Source organism: Tamandua tetradactyla, chromosome 9 (assembly GCF_023851605.1).
Source record: "Tamandua tetradactyla isolate mTamTet1 chromosome 9, mTamTet1.pri, whole genome shotgun sequence".
Classification (NCBI taxonomy): domain Eukaryota; kingdom Metazoa; phylum Chordata; class Mammalia; order Pilosa; family Myrmecophagidae; genus Tamandua; species Tamandua tetradactyla.
This window is the reverse complement of record NC_135335.1, coordinates 98,766,294-98,792,246: the sequence shown is the minus strand read 5'-3', so window position 1 is coordinate 98,792,246 and position 25,953 is coordinate 98,766,294. Positions and strand designations below refer to the sequence as shown.

Below are 25,953 nucleotides of genomic sequence, written 5' to 3'. Positions count from 1 at the left end.
AACCCATTATCAAAGTCTTGACCCTTGATAATGATTGCATAACTATACAATTTTAATCATGTGACCACGTGATTGTAAAAACCTTGTGACTGATGCTCCCTTTATCCAGGTTATGAACAGAGGAGCCATGCGTGAAAAAAAATAGGTTGGAAATAAAGGGGAAATACTCCTATTTAAACTATGGACAATAGGCATAGTATTACTTTAACAATCTTTCTTCAATTGAAACAAATGTAACTACTGTTAAAAAAATAGTAGAATTACAAAAAAAGTGTTATCATCAATTGTAACAAATTGACCACACCAAGGTAGGTGTTGGCGGTGGGGTGGTGTATGGGAATCCAGTATTTTATGCACAATTGTTTTGTAAACCCACAACTCCTCTAATAAAAAAAATTGAAAAAGAAAAACAGAATGACGCAAGGACTGAGGAAGAAATGGTCTGTATGAGATTTAAGATATTGTTTCATCATAGTAATTCTTAGTTTCCTCAGTTGCCTAATTAAACTTTTAAATTAAACGATGTCCAAGAACTTTCAATTTCATATTTCTAAAGTGTCAGGGACACATTTTATCGTACTATAATTTTTATCAATGGCTGAGGCCATTAAATATCTGTGTGCACCTTAGAACACAGTTGACTAGTTGTGTATGTGTGTGTGATATGTGTGCGTATGTTTGCTCTCTGCAAAGAGCATGAAAAGATCCATAAAATTCAAGAATATTTTGTCTTTGCTCTTATATAATCCCAAATTTTCTATCATCGCCCCCGTATAGATTACAATAAATGTTTATACTTAACTCCTCCCATATTTATGGTAGTTTGGCTTTGTCTTTTCTCTCAGTCTTGCAAAATCTGCCATATTTTTATTGTGTATTCAGTGGTGGATGTAAGTGTGTATGTGTGTGTGACTTGAAGAGTTGGCCCTGATCAGGAAATACACTCAGATAAGGTGATGTGATTTTAGGGGAAGTATGAAAAGGTCCTACCTGTTCCAGATTTCTCTCTTATGAACCCAACTTTGATATTTCTACTTATACCATATAGTGAGTGTCTATTGGAAATATTATCCAACCTCTTGATTTTAACAACCACTTATATGTTAGCAAATCCCCAAATCATGTTTTCAGCCCAGAGAAAGCCCTACTCTGAAAACATATATTTCAAATTAAATCGGTATATTCAGCAGATTGCTAGTAAGGCAAGGTAGTTGATTGCTTTTCTTTCGTATTCTGAGTGCAATTTAGCTCCTTATTGTTATGAGTGGTTTATCTCATTGGAAATGACATCTTCATTTCTACAGTAGGTTTATGTTTTGGCAACTGGTGGAAGACCATGGCGATACGTGAAGTTGACATTTGTGTTTTGGCCTGAAATACAGAGCAGATAGATATTATTAGGGAGTAAAAGGGTAATGGGATAAGCAGTATATACACATAGAAATGTACTGACAATTATTAGAAAAGTTTCTGAGTGCATAGATTATTAGCTCTGTTTAATTATTTATTTTAACATTTAATAGTTCAAAAAGCACTCACATCAGACTCTTAACTACAGTACATATATGTCTTTGTGCTTGGGCCATATGTGCCAACAAATTTGACCATTCTGATCAAATTACCTGCATCAAATTGATTATTACACAAGCCAGTTAAATATCTAATTTCATTATATTTTTATTAACAATTTCTTTTCACTAAAGAATTGATTAAAGCCACTAAACTAATCTGTGGATGCAAAAAGGTAAATTTATTCATGAAAAGCACCAGTGTTGGAAGTTGAATTCTAATTTCTTTCAAAGTTAAATGTCCACATTCCTTCCAGGTTTGCATACAGTTCTCCTGGAAGACTAATTTCTTACTAAATTTCTGCTCATGTTACTGGTAGCTTCTGCTGTTACTGGTAACAGAAATTCATCAGGGAGATAGAAAGAGGATGTGTCAAGGAAGAGAAAACTAAGGTGTAGAACAGGACTGTAAGGAAAGGAATGAACACGGTGTCATTGGGAAGAGAAGACCTGTGAGAGGCTGTGGGTGGGAGTGAGTGTGGAGGGAAATTTGAAAACAGATAGTGGAAAGTAGGCTGAGCCGGAGGTAAGGATGCACTAGGTATTCAAGACTAAGCTTGAACCAACAGAGCCAGAGTAATGCTAATCTCTTTTGGGTGTACAAAAACTGATGACCCAAAACGAGAGATTGTAGCTGAGTAAGTGGAACAGGGAATGAGTGAAAAACAGAGGTCAAGACCAGGTCATAGCTACAAAAATTACCATGAGAGCAGACCAGACATTTGCCTAACAAATAAGAGTCTTAGAACCAATTCATGGTTTGTTCAGCAGGAAATGCCTTTTTTTTTTTTTCTGAAGCAGGAAACAGATGATGCAATTTATGGAACAAGAGCAACTCAAGGTCTTTGGGGGTTAAGATGAATGCCATCCTCCACAGTGACCATCCTGACAGATCCCACCACCAGGGTCCGCCGGGTGCTCAAATTATTCAAGCCATTTTTGAGGCATGCATTGATTTTTTATTTTTATTTTTTTTGGGGTGCATGGTCCTGGAATCGAACCCGGGTCTCCTACATGGAAGGTGGGCATTCTAACCACTGAACTCCGCATGCACCTGAGGCACACAGAAAAATTTGTTTGCCACGTATAGCTTGACATTATGATACCGAGTCTGACCTTAGAAAAAAAATATTTAATATTAAGATGATATCTGGAAATCCAGCCCAAATGGTTGCTGTAGTTGACACGGATTAGACATAATAATGAGAAGAGTGATTTTGCATAACATAAAGAACCATCATATAACTACACCTTTCAGACTTCCCTAACTACGATTAATGTAATTCATGGCTCTGTATGTGTCAAAAATTGTTTCTGTGTTGAAGCAAAAAATACTTGGAAGAGGTGTCATGCCCATTAAAAATACATACATTTTATTAGTGTTGCAATATTTGATATTTTATTTTACAGAAACTATCTGTCATTGAGTACTCAATGGAACAGAAAGTGCTAAACTAAAAATATATGATTCCACAATCGAAAGAACATGGAAGAATGAGACTAGAGTCATTTTGATTTCTGAAAAGGTAGATTAATCTGAGGGAAAATAATGCATCTTAACTCTGATGAAGGTGTAAAGTATCTCTTTTTAAGAAGGTCTTTTTATTACAAGCTGCTTTTAATTCAGTAAAGCAAGACCTCATCTGGGGGTTTTGGTCTGCATCAATCATGCGCCGGGATTTTCACAAATCCAACAGCTCATTGTGCTTCAAATGAATTTTGCTAGATATGTCTGGGGAATAGGGCAATAAGAAAATTTAGAATGATGGGGAGACATCAGAAATGAGTAACTATGAAAGAGATACAGGATTGCACAATTTTTTTCTTTGTGATCTGATTTCATGATAATTAAAAAGAATCTTATTTCTAAAAACATTTCCATTCAAATTAAGCCAATAAATGCATTATAAACCCCATGTAGTGACTTGAACAAATAGCATATATTTTCCTTCTAAAACATGTACTTAAGTATATTCTTAGATGAGTCTTGTTCATAAAGCCCAATTTTCTTTCAAAGCTCAGTATTTTTTTTTTGATCTAGGGAGGCAGTTGTCTGGTGAATTTAGGAAAATTTTTGGGTTTAGTAGGGAGAAGACCTACTATTAGTTATACAGGTTCCTGGGAGATGGCTCGAATACTCTCCTTTATCCAAACACGAGTGCAACTGAACTTGAACGCTCCCCCTTTTTTGGGAGAGAGCCGACCAAGATGCCTCTGGTTTACCAGCACACCCTGCCAGTGCAGTAAGTAAACTGAGGGGTTATTAAGGCAGCTGCTAATGCAGTGTTTCTCAAGGTGAGATTCAAGGACCGCCTGTCCTGAAATCACCCCAGAATGCTAGTTACCATGTGTTTCCTCATTCTCAGCATAATGGGATAGAATCCCAGGTGATGGATCATGAGACTCAGAATTCTTAGCAAGCTTGCCTGATGACTCAAACAGACTCTGAATGAGCAAGTCCTGTCCGCCGACGCTTGTGTCTCTCTGTTTTGACAAAATCTCTAAGTTGCAATATTGCTTACATTGACTGTCAGGATCTGGGCAAAGGGGGCAAACTTTTCCTGTGAATTCTTCTGGCAATCAGAGCCTGGTACCATTGCAGGCAACCAGGGATCTCCTTCTAGTGTAACCTGAGATGTTCTCTGTGATGGTTTTGCAGTTTCAACGTCAGCGATTAATTCGCGTGTACCACTGTTTTGAGACTGTAATATCATCTGATAGCGAGGAAAGGACTTAATCGTGCTTTGTGTTTTTATTTGTCCTTTTCCTTTTTATTCAATAACTTTTGATATTTTACTATTCACTAGCTGAACTGGGGAATAAATAGATTTAATTATTAAGTTTTGCCTGCAATGTTTGTTTCTTTCGTTTTGCAGCCCCTCCTCCCCCACCTTTGCTTCATTTTGTACTTTTAAGACTATTTTTTTTTCCCTTGGGAACTGCAAGCGGTGACTGATGAGTAACCTTTTTATCGTAATTCAGTATCTTTTAAAAAATGTTCCTTAAGGGTAGTTGTGTCTTTTCTCTTTTACAGTGATTTTCTGAGTCCTGATTAGGGACGGACTTTGACTTTGTTTCTGTTTCCTTTCGTATTGGGAGAAAAGGTAACGCAGAGGAACTTCTCTGTCTGAGATGGGGGGTAGCTCTGCTTCCAGTTTTGCTCAGTTCTGCTCACCTTGGATTGTCTCAGACTTTCTCTTCTCACGAATACAACGTAATGAAAGCAGAACTTCCTGGGTCTTGTGGCTCTCCAGGGAGGAAACAGAATCTCCCATTTCCTAGTTTTCTCTTCCTCCTCTTCCTTCTTCTCTTTTTTATTTTTTCATGACTTTTAATATTTATATGCTTGAAAAGAAAATAATTTGAGAATTTTGAATAACTTAAGGGGAGCAGAAAGAAGCAGGAGTAGAAGTTCGAAAGAAAATCAGGGTCACTCGTTTTCAAAACACTTGGTAACACACAGCCCATAGGAGTCGTTAGTGTTTACAGTGTGAACTCAACTCACTACTATGAAAGGAATTTCTCTTGGGAAAATGTATGATTAAATTTTGAACGTAATATTTGAATTTACCTTTATTGGGGGTATAGACACCTATCTTATCAGCGATGAGAGAGGATAATATAGAACAGATAATTAAAATGAACAAAGATTTCCCAACCTTAATTGTTTCCAATAGGTTCAAGTTTCTCCCTACTATTGTTTGTATAAAATAATTTACAAGTGCATCTGATTTTCATTTTTTTTTTCTTTTCCCGATCATCTCACTCCCTCTAGCATTCTGTACATCTACATGCTGATAATACCGGTTTTGGAAAGAGCTACAGTGAGGAGTTAAGTGGTATACCAGTATGATCAATTTTCTAAAAAATAGTTTCCTTCTTCTCCATGGCTGAATGATAAGGGAATATCTAGAGAAAACGAAAGGAGGACTGCTAAGTCTGGTATTTGGGGGTTAGTAATCCGATCACTTTGTTTTTCCCTTTCTCTTTTATTGAGTATCTTTTGATAATTTCACTATTCAGTAGTTCAGCTGAGGAATGAATAAATTCAATTTTTATTTTATTTTTTGCCTAGAATGCTCATTTATTTATTTTTGTTTTGGTACTCTTTCATCTACACACACACAATCAGGAATTTGAATTGCTTTAGGATTCAGATATTCCCTTCTTTCATCTAATTCTATCATTTATTGGACACCTTCAACTAGCAATGGGTAAGCCAAATATTTAAAAAATGCATCCAATAAAGTAAGACATAGAAACCTTTCACTTCTTTTTCCCCCACTTTGGACTTCATAATGAATAAAGCAGGCACTTGGAATGGTTTTGGGAAATACATGCTAAATGCTATAAAATTCATACCACTTTATTTCTGTCCTTTTATTTGGCAAACGATGCTCTGTACTGAACTCCTTTTACTCAACTTTCACTCTTTCTGCACAAAGTTTTTTTTTTATTTTTAACCTGATTTTAAAAGCTGACCTTATCTCAATCTGCCTTTATGGAAGCATTCTTTTAGCAAAGAAAAGGCAGTTTAGTTGGAGACTGGTTACATATTTGTGATTAGAAAGAGACAGGTTTAGTCTTATACTCAACACTGCTGCCATGTATTGTCAATATTTTTTTCTCATAAATCCAAATAAATTGCCATTGCCATGGGTAAGTAATGGTATCATAATACTAAGGCTTCACCAATTGGGTAGTATATTTTATAACGTATTTCATAAATATTGTTTCAAACACTGCATCAAATGAACTCATAAAAGTGTATTGTATTTATTTCAGTATTATTTTCTTTGTTGTTGTTTTATTTTTAACATTGGAGTCTTTTGCAGTAGATTTCCTCAGAGGTTTTAAAATACATAATGCACAATACTTACACGGTAAATAGTGGATGTCCTGGAATACCTGGAATGCAGAATAAATGCTAAACATTATATTTTAAGATCAAATATAGATGTCACACAATGGAATAATAACTATCCAATACTTTAACCAATCCAAAATTTATAATTGGCATGCATTTTAAAAAGCTTTCCTTCTTATTGAGTTCATTTTTTCACATTTTAACAATTATTTCAAAGTCTGACTTATGTATGTTAAATAAAGTCTTAACCAGTTTAGCTGCTACCTCATTAAAGAAGCATTTGGAATTATATCACTAAATTATATAAGATAAATCTCAAACCAAATGACTCAAGGAGAAACGACAACTCAATTGCTCCTTTAACAGAAATGGCCTCTTTGCATTCACAGGCTGTTTACAAGTAGCAGGAAATACCAGACATTTATCTGCCTGTCTGGGTTTCATCATGGGGTAAATACAAGGTAAGTAACAACTGTCACAGATAAGCAGGATTCATATGAAAAGATTAACACTGTGTTATGAAAGTGCACATACACTCACCACTAGGGGAAGTGGTAAATTGCGAATTAACATACTAGGTTAATTTAAGTTCATGGGACATGAAATTGTCATTTTAATAGGCCCAGAATAGTGGAGTATTGTCTATTTTATTTGGTTCAGCCTTAGGGCTTTCAAAGCCTAAAAGGACTTAAAAATAATTTTTTTATTTTTAAATTTTTTGGGGGGTGCATGGCCCAGGGAATCGAATCCATGTCTCCTGCATGGAAGGTGAGCATTCTGCCACTGAGATGCTAGAAATAATTTAATTGGGGAGTTCTTAACCTGGAGATAATATGGGTTAGCTTTAAGGAGACCAAAAGCTCTAATCTATTTGTTTATTCAAGTAATAGTTTTTGAAAGCGTATGATGTCTACATTCTAACAGCTGGAGATATAAACGTGAAAAAGGCAAAGTCTCTTGCCTTGGTAGATGTGTTAATTCGATGAGAAAGCCTGGCAATAAGTATCTAAAAAGTGGTTCTACTAAATTGAAGGCAGTTTTATGATTTATGTGCTTTTGTGCATTTTTTTTCTGGAGGGAGAGTTCATTAAATTCATGAAAGTGGTTTATGATCACCAAAAGATGAAGAACTAGTAACCTATTGCATTCTATGCATTTGATGGATGGGGAAAGCATAGCACAGACATTGAGTGATTTTTCTCCTCACCATGTGGCTCATTAGTGGCAGATCTGGGATTGGAACCCAAGCGTCCTGGTACTAGTCATTCTCACACACAGGAGTCATTCCCTTTCTGTATTTTATCCTTTTTATCTACATGGAAACCATTGAGACTCAAGAAATACATGGCAAGAGCTGGGGATCTGGTCAACAAACCCCACTCCTAACCTTGGTGTTACTTTAGAAAATTGCTTAAATCCTCTGAACCCCAGTTGCCACATCTGTAGAATCATATTACTAAGTTGTACGTTGACATGCTCTTGTGACGATTAAATGAGATCATTTGCACACACGTACACAGGATATTATTTGGTACAGTCCCCTTAACCCCTAGGGATGTTAGCTATTATTATTATCTGTTCAATTCAACATGCTATAAAGCCTGTCCTTGGAGCCATGTTCCCAGACTCTAAAAACTCCCTCCCTCTATTTCTTGTTGAACTATGATTCAAATAGCAGCTATTGGGCTCACTAAATTCAGGGGAAACCTAGGAGGCAGTAGTGACTCAGAGAATTTCCTCTGAAGCTTGGTTGCCTAAGATCCACTCGAGGCCCTGACACTTACTATGCATCTGACTTTGGGTGAGTTATACAGATTCTCTGTGCCTCAGTGTTCTCATCTATAGGATGGTGATAATAAAGTAGTACAGTGGTTTGAAGCTGGGTATGCCTCAGAAAAAAATGTTCTTAAATCCAACCCATTCCTGTGGGTGCGGACCCATTGTAAGTAAGACCTTTTGATGAATTTACTTGAGTTAAGAAGGTGTGGCCCACCTTAATCAGGGATAAATCCTATTACAGGAGTCTTTTATATGTGTAGTGAAATTCAGAGAGACAGAGATAGAGAAAGTCACAGGAAGCAAGAGGGTGGGCCTGGAAGAGAAAGGATAGACAAGGAAACTACCATGCATCTTCCCATGTGAGCGAGGAGACAAAGATTGCTGGCAGCAAGGCTCAGAATGCGGGTCTTGGGAGGAAATCATCCCCTTGATCTGGACTTTCGTTTAGCCTCAAAACCATAAGCTAATATATTCTTGTTGTTTAAGCCAACCCAGTTCATGCTTTGTGCTTGAGCGGCCTAGGTAACTAAAGCAAATAACCACCTCATAGACTTGTTATGAGGATTAAATGAGTTGAAGTATGTCACAACAATTCTATGAGGTGGAGATTATTATGCCTGTTTTAAACAATGAACGAGTCTAAAACAATTTAAGAGATTTGTCTGAAGTCACCTGGCTATTTGTGGAGGTGCCATTGTTTGAACTCAGGTCTTTGTACTCAGAATCATTACTACTTCAATGTTTCCTCAATGTTATGAAAAAAAAAAGGGTGGCTGTGCCTAGTGAATCCCCTCTCTCCAGCTTGGTCTTTTATAAGTCTCCATCCTGCCCCAGAGAAGTTGGGGAGACTGCCATGACCACCTACCACCTCCACTGGCATTTGACCAGCCCCACTGACTGTAGAGGACAAGTTGAGCATTTAAATATGCAAATTTAGTAATCCCCTTTGTTGTCCAGAATGGGATGGCTTCCAGTGCCAGAGTTCCACAGGATTATATATTCCTTGAGGGTATTTTACATATCTTTGTTATTACTATCAGTATTTATCCCAATGCTGGTTCATAGTAGGTTCTCAGGAATTATCTGCCTATTTCAAAAATTTTTTTCATACTTCTTATTGGTGCTTTTGTGTTTTAGAATAAGACATGAAACTTTCCAATTAAAAACACCCAGCTATTTTCACTGTAAAAATTAAAAAACAAGCATGTGCATTGATTTATTGGTGACTGGCCATATCTACCTCTTTGAGATTCATCCTGTGTCTTTGGCAGGCTGGGGGTAGGTGGTTGTCCCTGGCTAAAGGGATCTTGATTGATCTCCTTTGGTGGCAACAGGGCTTGCTTGCTCAGCCCCTCTGCCTGGAATAGCAGTCAGATGGAAGGCCCCGGTGGCCAGCTCTTTTTCCCATGGCCACTTCTTCAGACTCTGACTCAGAGTGAAGCTAGCAGTGTCTTCTGGTTCCCTCTCACTTCTCTACGCCTAGAGTGCCAGAGTGGTTTTCCAAACAAAGGAAGAGGCCGCATGAAGTCTGTGACTCAAGTTTTATAGAGGTGGAAAATAAACAAGTGAAAGGGAAACCAGACCTGCTCTGGCATTCCATTTACAAAACAATTTTTAAAGGAAAGTTACTTCTTGTATGGCAGAAGGCAGGGGGAGAGGGAGGAGGCCAAATTACTAGTACTGTTTGCTTTATTACTCTACTGTCTTCAGAAACCATCTCCCTATGTCAGGAGTATTTTCATTTTGTTTAGAATTATTTTTGAGTGTGTGAGAACAAGAGGGATATTGTTTTCTTCTCATTGTTATTAGAGAAAGGTTTAAAATCCTTACCTGTCTCCTTTTCATAAAATTAAAGCTGAAGAAAATTATAGATTTTTATAAATAGTTTTAATGGGTATTGCTGATAGTGCAGGGCAGAACTTTGGGTAGCACTTTCCACAAATAACATTGATTGATTTGATTAAGATTGGATAAGAAACATTTAACCTCTTACCTGTATCCTGGCGCCCTGAGAAGACTATGAGAAGCTACATTGGAGAAGGAATCAAAGGGTGAGAAATGGTGTGAGTGACCTTGGAGGGCTCCAAGGACTTCAAAATATATACTCAGGCATAAACTTCTAATGCAATTTGTCTATATTGTTGAGAAAAATGGATATGCATGTTTTTGATTACCTTGATCCTTTTACATTTCACAGAAAAGAAACTCAGATTTCCTTAGGCTATTTCACCTCAAAAATTTCCACTAAGGTATCCTTAAATGGCTGAAGAATAAGAATGGGAACTGTTCAATCTGTGCGGGAGTTGGGTTTGGGAGTCTATTACCAAAAGCCTAGAGGCAATTTGAGATTGTTTGGTGTCTCCTATATTTTTTTTTAGAAAATCACAAATTTTAGTTATTAAAAAAATCTTTGAATATGTTCCATCCAGTAACATTGATGCCCAGGAAGATGCACCATGTTTACTTTATGACCTGGATCACCTCTTGTTTGTCACCATGTACTTATGTGCATTTCCTTGTTTAGGAAACATGGCCAGAGATAATGGAGGATTTTTTAAGGACCCACAGGGACAAAATGCACCACAAGGATTTCTTCATCAGTTCCATGGTCACCGTGGGTGTCTAGATTCTAGAGTTCCATGTCAAGACATGCGGAGACTTTTTAAAAGAAGAAATCCTTTTTAGCTACTTGTTCAGAAGGGGATATACATGACAGATATTTTATGGTGCTTTTATGAACTAAGTTTCCAACTACTTTGTATTTAATACACAGTATTTGCATCATTGTGTATAAGTGTATAATATCTGGAAAATATTTAAAACTTACAAAAATACTCAATGGCATGCTTGAATTATTCTCTAAACTAAATTGAATTATCGTCATCTAAAATAGTACGTCAAAGAAGGAAGCAAACAAAGAGTGGTGAGTTTTGTAATTAGAAGGAATCAGTGCCACCATAAAAGCAGGTTCTAAACCAGAGAAAGCAAAACCAGTGGGGCTCTTGTCTTTCAGTTACATTAAGGAGTCATGCAATGGGCTTGGATAGAAAGCACAAGGCACCTCTTGGGGAAAACCCCCACCAATTTAATGGACCAAATTTGAATTTAAGACAAATAAAAATATAATCCATACTAGACAAGTTATGACATTACCAATTTGAGATCTAGAAGGGACTTCAGACAACCATGCGTTTCCCTACATTTCATCTCTATGATGGCATAACTTGAGAATGAACCAAGTTCACGTGACTGATGCACAATAAAATATCGAGCATCACCCAGGTTTCCTGTAACCCATAACTTGAGAATGAACCAAGTTCACGTGACTGATGCACAATTAAATATCGAGCATCACCCAGGTTTCCTGCAACCTGGTAAACAATCCTTCCAGTTTATGTTTTCTTGCCTTCCTAGGTGAAGAATACTAATAAGTTTTGTGTCTTCTGGGTGGTGATTCAATCATTTTGTTTAAAAAAAAAACAACATACAGCTTTAATACACTTATTGAACTATCTCAGGATCAATTTGGAAAGGCCAGTACTTTAAGTGAATGAATCATCCAGGTCCCTAATGAAAATATTACAGTTTCAGAGAATATTCTTATATGGAATTTCTTTTAGCAGTCTAATTTTAAACAGCTGGAACTCATTTGTTAAGCTGAGGTCTATTCTACTTTTTGAAAAGAATGATTTTTTTTTCCTTTTTTTTTTCCATTCAGGAATAGACCTTTCTGGAAAGTCTGACCACATCGCCCTACTTGAACTTACAGGATAACAGCTGCTTGGAGAACCTTCTGGGCAGCTTGAGCCTTTTGTCTTCCACCTGTGTTCAGCTTTTAGAGTTATGCTATGGTAAGCATTGATTCAAGGCTGAGGGACTGGCTGCCTTCCAGAATCTCATTGTTTATGTCCCTTCCTTTTATTTAATGCTCTGTTTATGTCATTACTGATGTGGTTGAATATGTTCAAGAAGGCAGGTACAGCACCTCTCATGGATCTGTGTCATCTTGAAGGTTTAAGAATCCACAGGCTGGTAGGAACAAAGGGGTAGAGGAAGAAGTGAGGAATATTCATTGCAAAATTTAGAAGGTCAAAAGATTGCAGAAACTCCCTGTTAGTTTCTTTGTGGTTTGTTTTACATACCGCTACATCCTGCATGAAGATGGATCCCATTTATCAGAGATGAGAAACAGGACATGACCTCTCATGACTTCCACCTTGCTCTTATCAGACTATATCCGACGAGTGAAACAACAGGAAACTTTGCTGGAAGCTGTTGATGGTTGAGGTTAAACAGCAAGCAGTGGATGGTTTAGAAATGTTATAAAATCAAGCATTGACTTTGCCTCTTCCTCACAATGGGGTAGGTTGCAGGGTAACAGTAGGACTGATATCTAGCCCAAGCAAGGCCCTAGACTTGGGATTTTCTCCTGCTCTATTCTCTGGGCAGTGTTCCTTCTCCCATACTGTACACTGTATTACAGCTCAGATAGTCTGTTCAGATACAAAACAACACCTCTCTGTGCAGAGACAGAGAATGATGGAGTACCGTGTAGGGATAGTTTAACACAAGCAAGATGTCACCTAATAAATTTCTAGGCACAGGTTCAAGTGCAAATGAACCCTTTTGAGATGCTCTTTGCTCTTACTTGCTTCAGTTTTAGGGTTCATGCTTTTCTGGTCAGAGCCACCAGTGCTGGGTCATTCATTCATCAGTTCAACAAATCTTTACTGACTACTGTGCCCTGTGCCAGACTCTCGGGCACTTGTTCTTATTCTATCAGGTTACCTACCTCTAATATTTCAGATCCACCATCCTGAGTCACCTCCCTGTTTCTCCTTACTGTTCTCTCAGTCAACTATTTTTTAAATGGTCTGTTGCCTGAACTTGTGCTTTTTCCTTTAGACCCACCATTTCATTTCCTTCTCATAAACCAACCTCTTGCTCCAAATATACATGTATATGAAATAGATACTTTCTTGGTTCACAGCTCCATCCTAAGGATGCATTCAGCTGAAAAGCTTTCTCCTTATCCTCTTATAATATACATACCCATACATTTATATTATGCAGATCAATGATGAACTCCACTGACTGATATTAAAATTTAAAAGCATTTCAGGCCACATATTTATTCTGTAACATGGACTATTTTATCCCTTTTTCTTTCATTCCTGCTTATTGCCAGCCTCTCTCCCTCTAGTTTAGTTTCTCAATTGATAATGATTTTGATTAGAAGCAAGAGACTTACCCACTGAGGAGGAGAGAAATATGTCTCCATTGGCTAATCTTGCACAGGATTAAAAAATTAATCCTATGCTTGTTCAGTCCATCATAACATGCTTACATCAGGGCACTGGTAGGCTTAAGAACCTCAGAATCCAGACTTATTCTCTAAATGCAAGAGATAATGCTCCAGTTCTATGTTTTACTTTTGCATCTAAAATGAAAAAAGCACTAATAGCTCATTAATTCTTTACATTCATTCTTGGATTTCACCCAGTTGATCTGCCTATTCTCAATGAAATTATTTGCAAAAGAAAATGTGGGAGAAGGAAAAATATTGATCACTGCCAAAGAAGTTCTTAAATACTAAATGTTTGGCCACTGAGTCAAGGGCTTTGTCATGGAGTGCAAAATGTTGGATCATCATGGAGAATGCTTTTGAATTATTACTTTTATAATTAAAATACTTTTTTATAATTAAAATATTTTTATATTAAAATAAATTAAATAAAACCAAATAGCTACTAGAAATCATTGCTCTACTGTTATCAAAACTCTTGATGAATCCTGCTCACCCAAGCATCAAAGAAAACATGCTTCAACATATTAGCTAGAGGAATTTTGTGACAGGCATTGCTTAAAAAGGGATGCAATTCAAACATCTCAAATATCTCAATTTCCTGTGTTAGGCTAAGACAAATTTTTCTTGTCTAGAATAATGAAAGCTATATCATAAACAGATGCTTAAGGCATTTTGTTTTATGTGTGTGTTTTAATTGAATGTAGGAATGAGCACATTAATTAGGAAAGTAAACATTTTACTTGAAGATTTTTAGAAAAAGAATTCAAAAGTAGCTTATTTGAATATAGTAATCCAAATCAGATTTCTCCCTCATCCCAGCTCCAGAGTGCCCCATAGAATCAGCCGAAGCCTTTGTCGTAAGCTCATTGCAGTTCAACTTCTCCTTCCATCCTACTTCTTTTTCTTCCTTCTTTATGATTTATTCTAGAGTACTCTCATTCCTGGCTCATGTCTCTGCTTGTCTAAGTGAATTTTCTGCTGGAGTGACCCAGACCTTGTCCCTGAAAGGTCTGAACCATAGTTTAACTTGCTCTTTTTAGGTCATTACACTTGTCTCTTTATCATCAAAATTGCACAAGCGTGCAATAAGAGATGGCCAAATGGATCAACAGGCTGACGAACACATTCTTTTCCTTTCCTGCATGCATATTATTATAGCAGTCCTAACTCCTTTTAATGATTAGAGGTCAATTATCCCTGCTAAGATGGTGACTCTTTCCTTATCTGATGGTCTCTTGGAAACTGGAGTGCAAAGTGATCAAGTGGAAGGTGTAGCTTAAAATTTATGATCTGTCCAAAGAGCTTAGATTTGTGTAGATGGGAAGTATATATTTTCCAAATGAATTATGGAGAATAATAGTATGTCAGAGAGGGCCCTCCTACCATGACTTTAAGCCATTCACATAACTTTTAACATTTCATTTGCTACATATGAGAGAGTGAAGTCCTTTGTTTTGATTGATTTCTAACAACCGTTCTATTGCTAATAATTTAAGATTCTAGGAGAATTCATATTTTGGAAACTTTGAGCATATGGACAGGTCAACATTGACAGGACTGGCAAATCTTCTCTTGGTGGTACATATCCCCTTGAAATGAAGTGCACTTTTAGTACTTGAATAATTTCTGAACTCATTAATATAATAAAAGACAAAAATAAGATCAATGCAAATATCATTGTTACTTTTATCCCCTTAGGTGTATTCTTAAAGACTCAACAAGCTTCTCTTCTCTGAATAATTACAGTTTGGGACAAAAACTGTTTTTTCACTTTGTTGCTGATGTCAATTCTCAATGTATCCTTGATTTCATTGTATCAGTTTTTCCATTTGTGAAATAAGAGGTCCTTATCAAAAATCTTTCATTCCCTCCCAAGTCTAAAATTACATATTTCTATGATCCATTTTTTGAACTATTTTTCCCTGAAGTGATCATGTAATTCGATATTTTGAGCTCCAGTATGTTTTAAGTTGACATTAAATGCTTGCATTGCTTCTTATGTCTTTCAAAGTGCATAACACAAATACGACGCTTGCAATGAACTCAAAATATTTTTTAAGAACTCAAGCAAGCATGAAACTAAAAATGGGAAACACAAAATTTACCTACTTGTTGAATAGCTCTTATTAAATTAGTCCATCTCAAATACTACAGGATTATTACCTACCTTTCTCCAGTAGAAAAGAAATCTGCCCTTTACTTAAAACAATGCAACACGTATTCTCATAGTTGTTAGTATTGTGTATCATATACACAAATAAAACAAAACTAATTATTTTAAAATGTTCTTTTTGTATGAATTCCAAAACTTTGAACTTTTTTTGTATGCTTTGAAACTTTTTTTTTTGTATGACGTATGGGGGGGTGTAACATTTCACTGTCTTTCCGTGTGATTATGCCATTATTGCAGCATCATTTGTTGAATTTTTTCAGGGGTAGGGGGTGAGGTGTGTGGGCCGAGAATCAAACCTGGGTCTCTGGCATGGCAGGTGAGAATTCTATTGCTGAGCTACTCTTGCACCCCACTTTGAACTTTTAAAGTCCCACTTTTACTTGAAGTTTACAATTTTCAAGCTATCAGTTACAAAGCACAAAGAAGACTATTGCATAATATCTATGGAAAGACTTTATTTCCTATCCTGTAACAATTGCCATGGTTTTTAGCTATGTCTGTGGTCAATTAGCAATGCCAAGATCCTTTTCAATAAGAGATTTGAATATACTAATCTAAAATACACCAATTTAAGTTTATATATATATATATATATATGGTAAAACATACATATTCATTTACATATATAAATACAAATACGTACATGCACATCTGCTTTTTTGGGAACACTCTCCTGCAATTACTCATGATGGTGGAGGGAGCTTGCACTGTGATTTGCACAACCTTGATTATAGTTCAGATTCTATTACCTATTAGCTTCATGACCTTGTGTAATTTTATTAACAACTCCAGGTCTCAAGTTTGTCCTTTACAAATGAAGTAGTTGATAGTGTTGCTTGGTCTTTCTTTTGGTCCTAGGCCTCTTTCCGATGAAAATTAAAGATACTGTTCCCGAGAAAAATCTATGACTGCATATGTACACTTAAATTTGCATGCCTTTCAGAAGGTTCATAGACTTCCTGAAGCACCTCTATGGATGAATACTAAAAGATCTGAAATTGAAACAGATGTTAAACTTTAAATTTCTCTTATTAACAAATTATTTATGCTAAATCAGAACTTCCCTTCTGGCTTCTTATTACGCATCTCAAATTTCTCTCCTTCAGTCACTAAGCCTCTGATTTGTTTTCTTAAGCAACAATCTTGTAGCTGGAGCACGGCGCACAGCCTGACAGAAGAAAATCAGAGGTGAATTCAATACAACTGTGGACCCTCTGAAGAAACAGAGCATTGAACCAAGTTGATGAAAAAAACAGAAAATCTGGCTTGTCAGCAGCTCACACAAAATAGACTTGGGCATCTTAGCTCGCTCTAAGCTAACTATGTGAAGTAGTTTCTAGAAGTTTCTGTACAAGCTCACGTGGTCTTTAAAGAAGTTGAAATTTCAAATCCTGATGGTCAAATCCCAGGGTGCCATATAGGTCACACCACGGCCTGTGTCTTGGGACCATAATGTCAAAAGGGCACTTTCGGAGTGAAAAAAAAAATGAGGGGGTGGGAAGAATGCAGAAGACTCTGGAAATCCTGCCATAGAGGAATGGGTATAAGGACCAGGCATATTTCAATGGAGGAAGAGAAGTTTGAGTTGTCTTCAAAGATTCCATAAGCATAATATGGAAAGTGAAGTTCACTTACTCTGGGCAACTCCGGAGGTCAGATCTAAGCCAGTAGATACATTTAGTTCAGTGTGAGGAAGGGCTTTCTAATAATACATACCGCACATATACAGGCTGGACTCATGTGTAAAGGGGGTGGGAATGGGGCAGCTGCAAGAGATGAATCAGAAACAGGGTGATCATCTCACTGCAGAGATCATGGAAGGCAACCAGGTTGGAGGTGGCTTCGAGCAGAGCAGCAGCTGGTGGGAGAGACCTGCGTGAATCATCAGGAGCAGCAGCTACTAGGAAGAGTGTGTGGTCTTTTCTCAAGCTACATAGGAAGAGGCAGTCCTGGAATTCCCAGGACACTGGGGAAGAGGCTTCCTGCCAGATTATGGGTGTCAGTTGACCAGTTAAGATACTGAAGAGGAATAGGAGGCCTGCCTCACTGTGATGATTGGTATTTCACCTAGAAAAACTCTTAAATTTGAATTTTCCACCAGATCTGCACGGAAATATGCTTGGCGTATCTTAGAGAATCCCTTAAAAGCAGATCTAGATTGCCAAACTCAGCAAAGTGAGCACACGAATTATGGTTTATTCATCCAACATAAGCACCTATAACCATGACTTGCTTCATATATATACAGACACACACAATCCATATTTGTAACTAGTAGAATTAATATGATTCTTCTGAATGGCTATTGTAGAACATAATGAGCACATAAAAAGGATTCCATACCTCAAACCCAATCAAGTATAAGATTCAATGACTTGAACTTTAATTTTAAAATAAGCCAGCAAATTTAATATGCTAGGAGATCATCTTTTATCTAATTTGGGATTAGAATAAAAATAAATAACCATATAGCAAGAAAAAATTTACTCCTATGGAGCATTTGATTCTTAGTGTTCATTTCATTTCAGAATGTTTGTTCCTTTACAGAATGTGCAAGAAGATCGGTAGAAAATGATGTTGAGGGGGAAAACCATACCCGCAAAACCAAACCACAAAAATATGCTGTGAGCTTTTAAAATAAGCAGCTGTGTTCAGCTCTTAGTAATCCATTTGCCTTCTTATTGTACAGTTTTTCTTTCTTCATCTGCAAAAACTGATAAATGTTGCAAAAAACTCCAAAGCTCACTTACCTTTTTTTAATGGGATAATGAGAATGGAAAGTAAGATAAAAAGCAATGAGTTGTCATTTTGTCTATCCTGCATCCTCTGAAATTTCCTATAATTTTTGATTCTCTAGACCTGGAATGAGGAGTTAAGTCTGACACTCTCCAGAATTGAATGTTACTTTCATAAGGGTGACATGGAAATACACAGGCAACAGTAGGGTATATTCAGCACTTTAAATAATAAGACCTGGCAGTGATTCACCTATATATATCTGTGTTAAAGTTGCCCACGTTTTGGGCATCTTTGTTTAACTGCTTAATGAATCTGCCTCCTATTTGGGTTTGCAAATTTCTCTTCGTTTCCAATGTCCATGTTTTTTTTTTTCCTTTCCTTTTCATAGTGACCTTATCAAAGTGCAGACTCAATCGTGCCACTCTTTTAAACACCTGTCAGTTGTTCCCACTGGCATTGGGATAAAATATAAACATCTAAAGTTGCAATATAGTCCTTCTTGTGATCTGGTCCTGTTAACCTGTCTGGCTCATCCCTTGCCTGGGTGCATCCTTCTCATTCTTCGTGCTTTGACCACATTGACAAGTTTACAGCTCAGTGAAACACTCCCTCCCTGCTTGATTACCCTGCTTTTCTTGACTAGCCAGTCTGCATATTTTCTTCTGGCCTTCCTTAGATGCCACATCCTCTTTACATCTTCCTCCAAAATTGGAATTAGTTTGTATGCTTCCATAACATAGCATCTTGCAATGCTTATCACATTATATCAGGGTTATGAATAAGTTTGGTGCTTGTAGAGAACGATCTTCTACCACGTTACCCAGTGGCATTTAGGCCAGTGCCTAGGATATAGTAAGGACAAAACAAACACACGTTGAGTTAAAGAATGAAAGATAGAAAGATAAACATGCCCTAGACAATACATTTATAAATGATGTCCCTTACTACACTCTAAGCTTCATATGGACAGAAAACATCTCTGTTTTCTCATGGTTTTATTGCCTGCATTTATCTCTGTGCCATCACTAAGAGCTACTCAATAAAGGTGGTTTCATGAGTGAAAGATTGACCATCATTGCATCAACGTCTTTAGAGAGAACTCAAAATACAAAATAGGAGTAGAAGCAAATGCTATTGATTCAATTCTTACACTCTTCTTTATATTGCTTCCCATTTTATGAGAATAAGAGTCTATGTATTCTACCACAGAAAACACGTTTATAGTTCTCTATTTCCCAATGGGTAATCTCAGTGACATAAAATGGAAGATTTGAAAGGAGGACAATATTTAAATCTAGTACCTGCAGACTTCTTCAGGCTTTGGCATGTTGACTAGTAACAAAAGTCAGAGCTGTGTGTAAGAAAGAGCCTGTGTGCAGTGGGGCAGATTGGCACAAAGACATTGTCCAAGGGGAAGGGGACAGAATTGCACAGGCCAGCTAAGTGTCCTGGGATGTTCCTGTCCTTAGCCAGAAGAAGGACATCCTTCTTCTGAAGTACCTGTCCGGCTGGAGTCCCTTTTCTGTTTCATTCCTCCAAAGGAGGGATATCAACTAGCAGCAGGCTTGGTTAGAGTCCCTATACCTTTCTCTCCTTTTGATGAGTTATTGTTCTTACACCTTTATGATTTCTGATGGTGAAGCCTGGTACCACTTTTCCACAACCTCATTTTACTGGCAATTTTATGATTTAGTCTTCTCACTAGAAGTAACTAAATGTGCAGTTAGCCAAATAAGGAATAGGAATAAGCATACTTGATTGTGTGCCCTATATCTAACTTGGGACCATGGATTTATTAATCTCACAAATATGAGAGTTGTGAGGTTATTTTGACTATAATTAGATAAGATCTTTTAAATCTGTCAGGACCTCTTTTTTTTTTTATGCAATCTAGTTTCAAGCCAGGAAATCTTAGTTTGCTTACTGGATACATTCCTCTTAGTTTCTTACATGTCTTAAAATATTCAACTCTGGGGGACCTTTGGGCTTGCTTTTGAGAAAGACTCAGGTTCATGTGTTTTTGAGAAGCCCTCTGAACTTTTCAGACCTCTAAAAACATGAAACATAGAGCTGGAAATAACACAGGAAAGAAAATCCTCATGAGATTTCTGATACTTCCTGTCTTGGTCAAGCCATAAATAACATGAAAGGGGTCATGCCTTTAGTATTCGAACACTTCCATGTTCAATCTGAAAGACAACTGGAAGTGTGGGGGAGTGAGAAAAATGCAGGATTTCCATAATGAGCGTGAGCTGGAGTTATTATGTGGGATTTGTGTATATTATGGACTTTGCCATTTAGTACCTAGGGTTTGTATGTGGTTCCACTGAGAGCTTCCCCTACGGGATTTAGTTAGTTGCCCAGTCATCTTAAAATATGGAAATTTAAGTAATTTAATTACAACTAGGAAGTTCATGTACACAGAGACAATGTTTTTCTAAGGCTTGACTATCTCAAAAAGATTATATGGCAGTTCTTCAAATTTGAATAAAATATTTAATGAAGAGTGTGGGTGGAACAAAAAGATGTTATACTCTACTGGTTGCATCTACATATAACCAATGAAGCAACATCAAACCTGATTCTATCTTAAGAATAAGAAAATAACAAGGAGAGAATTGTCTAGATTTATGGGTTTGTTTTTCTAATGCATGAATCTAAGTTGGATCATTTCTGGCAGTGATAAAATTTTAATATTTAAGCCTCAGTTCCTGAGACTGGGAAAGTGTAACAAGTTTCTGTGCCTCGGTGAGTGTTTTTCAGGACTACTATGGCAAATACCACTCTCTGCTTGGCTTAAAAAGCAGGAATTTCTTGGCTCACAGGTTGGAGGCTAGAAGTTCAAAATCAAAGTATCAGCAGGCATGCCTTCTCCAGAGTCTGAAGGTGGCTTGCTGGCAGTCAATGTCTGCTCCCATCTCATGCTGATCTGCTTTTTTCTGTCTCCTGTTGTTACCACTTCTATGTCCAAATTTGCCTCGCTTATAAGGACTCTAGTAATACTGGATTAAGGTCCACCCTGTCTCAGCTTGGCATCATGTTTATAGAACCTTTGAAGAGGTCAGTTACAAGTGAATTCACACCCACAGGACCAGTGAGGGTGAATATTAAGCCTAAAGCTGAATTCTAAGATGAGTCTAGAACTAGAGATGGATGCAATTAAGAAGATATGGGATTATCTAGTGATCAAGGAATGTCTGTTGAATCAGTGCCAAAAATGTATGCCTTAAATTTATGTATGTTTCCAAACATATATGAAAGGTACTGATACCTTTGAAAGGTAACTTGTATGATAAATTTGTTTCAACCCAGTGCTCTCTCCCCCACCTCCCCATTTCTTTTCTTTATCAGTTATAGTCTGCTGCTTCCTGAGTTTCTATTGTACATTGACAGCATCAAATATAATTCTGCCCAAAGCATCTAATATTTGGGATACCTGACTCTAGAAAACTTTTGCATGGAAGGCTGTTTTGAGTCAGAAAATTAGAGACTGGAAGGCTTTCCTGCCCCTTATTTAGAAGAATTACATAGGCCAACCCATGAGATAGACCCTGTCTCTGGGGACTCCTTTAAAGTCAAAGAGTTAAATATTCACATGCCTTCCCAAATTGCTTCTGTGGATCTGTAGATACACTCAAATAGTTTACAAAAGAGCATCATCCAAATTATTCTTAAAAATAGCCACTGCACTAGCCTATGTAAGTAATAATCGGTGGTGTTCATGTGGGAAAGAATGATGCTTTTTCTTTCTTTATTCCCAGGCTGCCGTTATAAAGAAAGAATGACAGAAAGGAATTTATTTGCAAGATCTGGGCAAAAGCAAATAATTCAAGAAAGAAAAGCAGGAAGAAGTCATTTCAGATAGACTGTAAGTTTTTTTTTTCTTTTAAGTGAAGAGAACAGTTTATTTGGTGGTGGCATACTTCAGAAGAGGGCCCCAAAATATTTTTGGCTTGCTTGTTTATTTTGTTCTGTTTCCCATTCCTCAATTTCACTCAGCATCAGATTTTCACTTAAACTATATTCTGGTCCAATATCTATAATTATTAACCTTGCCTTTTCAGAGCCGAGTTTTCCTTTATGATACATCACGTACAACTGTGAAGGCCACAAATGATAGTTGCCAAGTTCTCTCTAAATAGAGTATTAGCTTATAATAACATACGATCAAACAATTTAGATGGAAACAGGCCTTCAAAGATGTCCACAATTATCACTGAGGCAGCCTCTTGATGATCAGTGGTTAAAAAAAAACCCAAACCCCAGCCCGTTCTGAATGTCAAGTAATTAACTGTAGCAGAATACACGCAACTGAATTCTTGGCACAAGGGGAGAATAATAATGCCAACAGTATTAGAAATGGTCATTCACTCCTTCACCTGTTGGCCTTGAGGCATATAATCACAGTGTGTGCTTAGGTTCTGAGCAATTGCAACTTCCTTGAAAATGTAGCTTCGTGACATCCATCAAGACGAATAACAAGTAAAAGTGAACATCAGAATATAAATGACATTTATTTCTACGGATGCATTCTTGTACATGGCTAAGTTCACATACTCAGAAGTATTTTTCAAAACTCCTCTTCCCAATATATGTTCCTAAATTCACTTGGAAAATATAACACATGGTAGTAATTTTAGAAATGTGCCCACATTAGCCCGTTCCTTTATGGTCTGTTTCAGGTAGGTTGTGGAGTGAGTCCTGGGCACACCTCTTGTTCCACACTTCCCCCTCGGGTCTTTCTTCTTGAGGACTATTGTAATACATTGGCCGAGGCAGTAAAGGATGTTGTCCCTTCCATCTTTAATTATTTGCCCCATCAATCAGCCTTGGTACCATAAATCCCTGACATTAGATAATCAATGGACATAATTGAATGATAATTTTAGAATAAAAGAAATTACTCTTGCGTGAGTCACTTGTTTGGATTAAGGCTACAAGGAGGCACTGCTAAAATACACATATTTTACCCAAGATGGATGAGCCCTTGGCATGATTTAAGCCATTAATGAAGATGGATTGGCTGATTTTCTGATTTTTACCATGGAGAGCAGAAAGGAGGAAATAGAGACTTGAATAAGATTAAGTATATTTTTGCTAGGGATGGGAAGAGATAGAGAAAAAGTAGGGAAAACCACATCACCGAGACAGATCCTCGGTGGTTTGTTTGAAAGAGGTCTGGGGAACCTGGGCATCCAGAGTTCACACTGAGAAGCAGGAATAAGGAGGGAAATGCTGAAGTCAGCTCACCTAGCCATGGACTTTTTTTTTTTTTTTTTTTGCATAGGCAGGCACTGGGAATCAAACCCGGTCTCCAACATGACAGGAGAGAACTCTGCCACTGAGCCACCATTGCCTGCCCCCAGCCATGGACTTTTTGATGGAGATTGCAGCGTCCAGAAGACAGGAAACTGTGCAGCTAGCCAACTAGCTTAAGGGGAGAACTTTGTATATTGCTCTAATAATATAACAAAAACAGTGTTTTACAGAGTCTGAGCTATTAAGAGTTTACTATACGGTAGTCTCAAATTGAATTGAACCTAACAATGGCTTCGGAAGATAGTACTATACCCCTTATTGGGAGAAAAAACGAGGAATAGAGAGAGAGAGAGAGAAAGAGAGACTAACCGTCCATTCAATTCTGTTTTTTCACATGGGCAGGCTCTGGGAATCGAACCCGGGTCTTCTGAATGGCAGGCGAGCATTCTGCCATTGAGTCGCGATTGCACCGCTCCCGTTCAAATTTTATAGCTAGGGAAAAATAGAACTTATTTTAAAATGTTCTTATAGATTGACTTTTAGAGAACGATAAATAAAAGAAGTGGGAAAGAAGGAAAAGTCCACAACCCTATTAATATGTTAGTTTATTTCTTCCAGTCTTTTAAAAATGTTTATTTAAATGAAGTTAACTTTATATTATGTATACATATTTGGTCTTGTGGTTTCATTTAAACTATATTCTTATAGTTTATAAGAATAAACTTGTTGTTACAACTTATTACTTTCCCATGTTGCTATGAAATATTTGTATATGTAATTTTTATTACAGCATAATATTACATGCTACAAATTGAGATTTTGCAGGTTGTTGCTAAAATAAATATGCTCCAATGCCTATATTTGGCAACAAAGTTTGTTAATTAATATTTTAATATTTAATAGTAAAGTAATGTTTAATAGGTCAAAGGGACTGAATGTTTGGTTTCTTAATACATATTCCCAAACAGCTTTGAAATAAGATTTCTGACTCTAAGTTGAAACTTTGAACTCTTATATATTGCTTCTGCCAATGATTCTGCTAACCAAGAAATCTTCAAGGAAGTGTTTTATGACTAAGACAATGAAGTTTATGTAACAGCTTATTTTGTAATCTCCTTGGATTTGAAGTGCTTTGATCTACTAGATTGGGGATGGTGGAGGGAAACCTGAGGCCAACTTCCATTCAGTAAAGAATACCATATTGGTAAAGTACTAGGGTACTAGGGTAATTCTATTTAAAATAAAACAGAGCTTTAGTAAAATCTCAGCATTAAATATATGTTCAATTTCTCTTTAAAAAATAGATTATCTTTTTTATTCTTCAATATTAATAACCATTAGCTTTGATTTTAACTTATGAAATTTAATTTATTGAAATTTTAGTGAGAAAAGCCCATATGTTCTAAAATTCCAAAATGTGCCTGGACTTACTATATGTTTAAGAAATTCTTGACTGATACTTAAATCAATGAATATCTTATATGAAAAATAAAATTTAGGACACACTTCCCCCAATATTAATAAAAATCTATCAAGATAACTTAAAAAATTACAGTAAAAGAAAGAGTCAGCTAAGTAGAAATGAAATAATGACTGAAATTGTTTAAAAATGACATTATTGTAATGAGAAAGCTGAGTTAAATCCTTGTGACTATAGAAAAACATTTGTTTCTATTAGTTGAAATTATTTAAATATGTAGGCTCTATGAGAAACAGGAAGCATGTACATTAAAATAGTACTTAGGCTACTCCCAGGGGAACTGAGAGATATTTACATGGTTATATTTCAATAATAAACATTATGGTAATGTAATGTTTCCATTAATTTATTTGAAACTGAGTTAATCCAAATTCATACTTATATGAATATAATACATTTAGTGAAAAGGCTGAATTGTAGAATATTTTAAATTAAATACAGCTTGATTACTTTCAAGTAAAATCAGTGTTTACGTATTGAATAACTTCAGTCCTTGAGATACACTTTTTTAAAAAGCACAAATAAATGAAGGACATGTGGCAATGAAATTGAAAGCTACAAAATTCATACCCTATTCTCAAGGACAAAACTTCAGGCCCTTAGGCTATGCCTTATTGACTTAGAATTTAATGTAAAAAGAAACATTGATTTAATATACTGGATTGTGAGATCAGTAACAGTGTATAACAAGACAATAGAAAGTTTGCTATCTGGAATGCCTTGCACTGCCTTTTTCTGGGTTCATTTTATTTTTGACTATAGAGATCTTAAATCTGAAAT

The 25,953-nt window shown here is 36.6% G+C and overlaps 1 long non-coding RNA gene across 1 annotated transcript; it reads left to right on the top strand.

The window, feature by feature from the left end:
- Positions 1-3,721: 3,721 nt before the first annotated feature.
- LOC143646226 (uncharacterized) lies at positions 3,722-23,885 on the top strand. Its single transcript, XR_013157399.1, has 4 exons — positions 3,722-3,811; positions 11,933-12,065; positions 22,196-22,302; positions 23,726-23,885. It is a non-coding gene; the product is annotated as an uncharacterized LOC143646226 (long non-coding RNA).
- Positions 23,886-25,953: the final 2,068 nt, after the last annotated feature.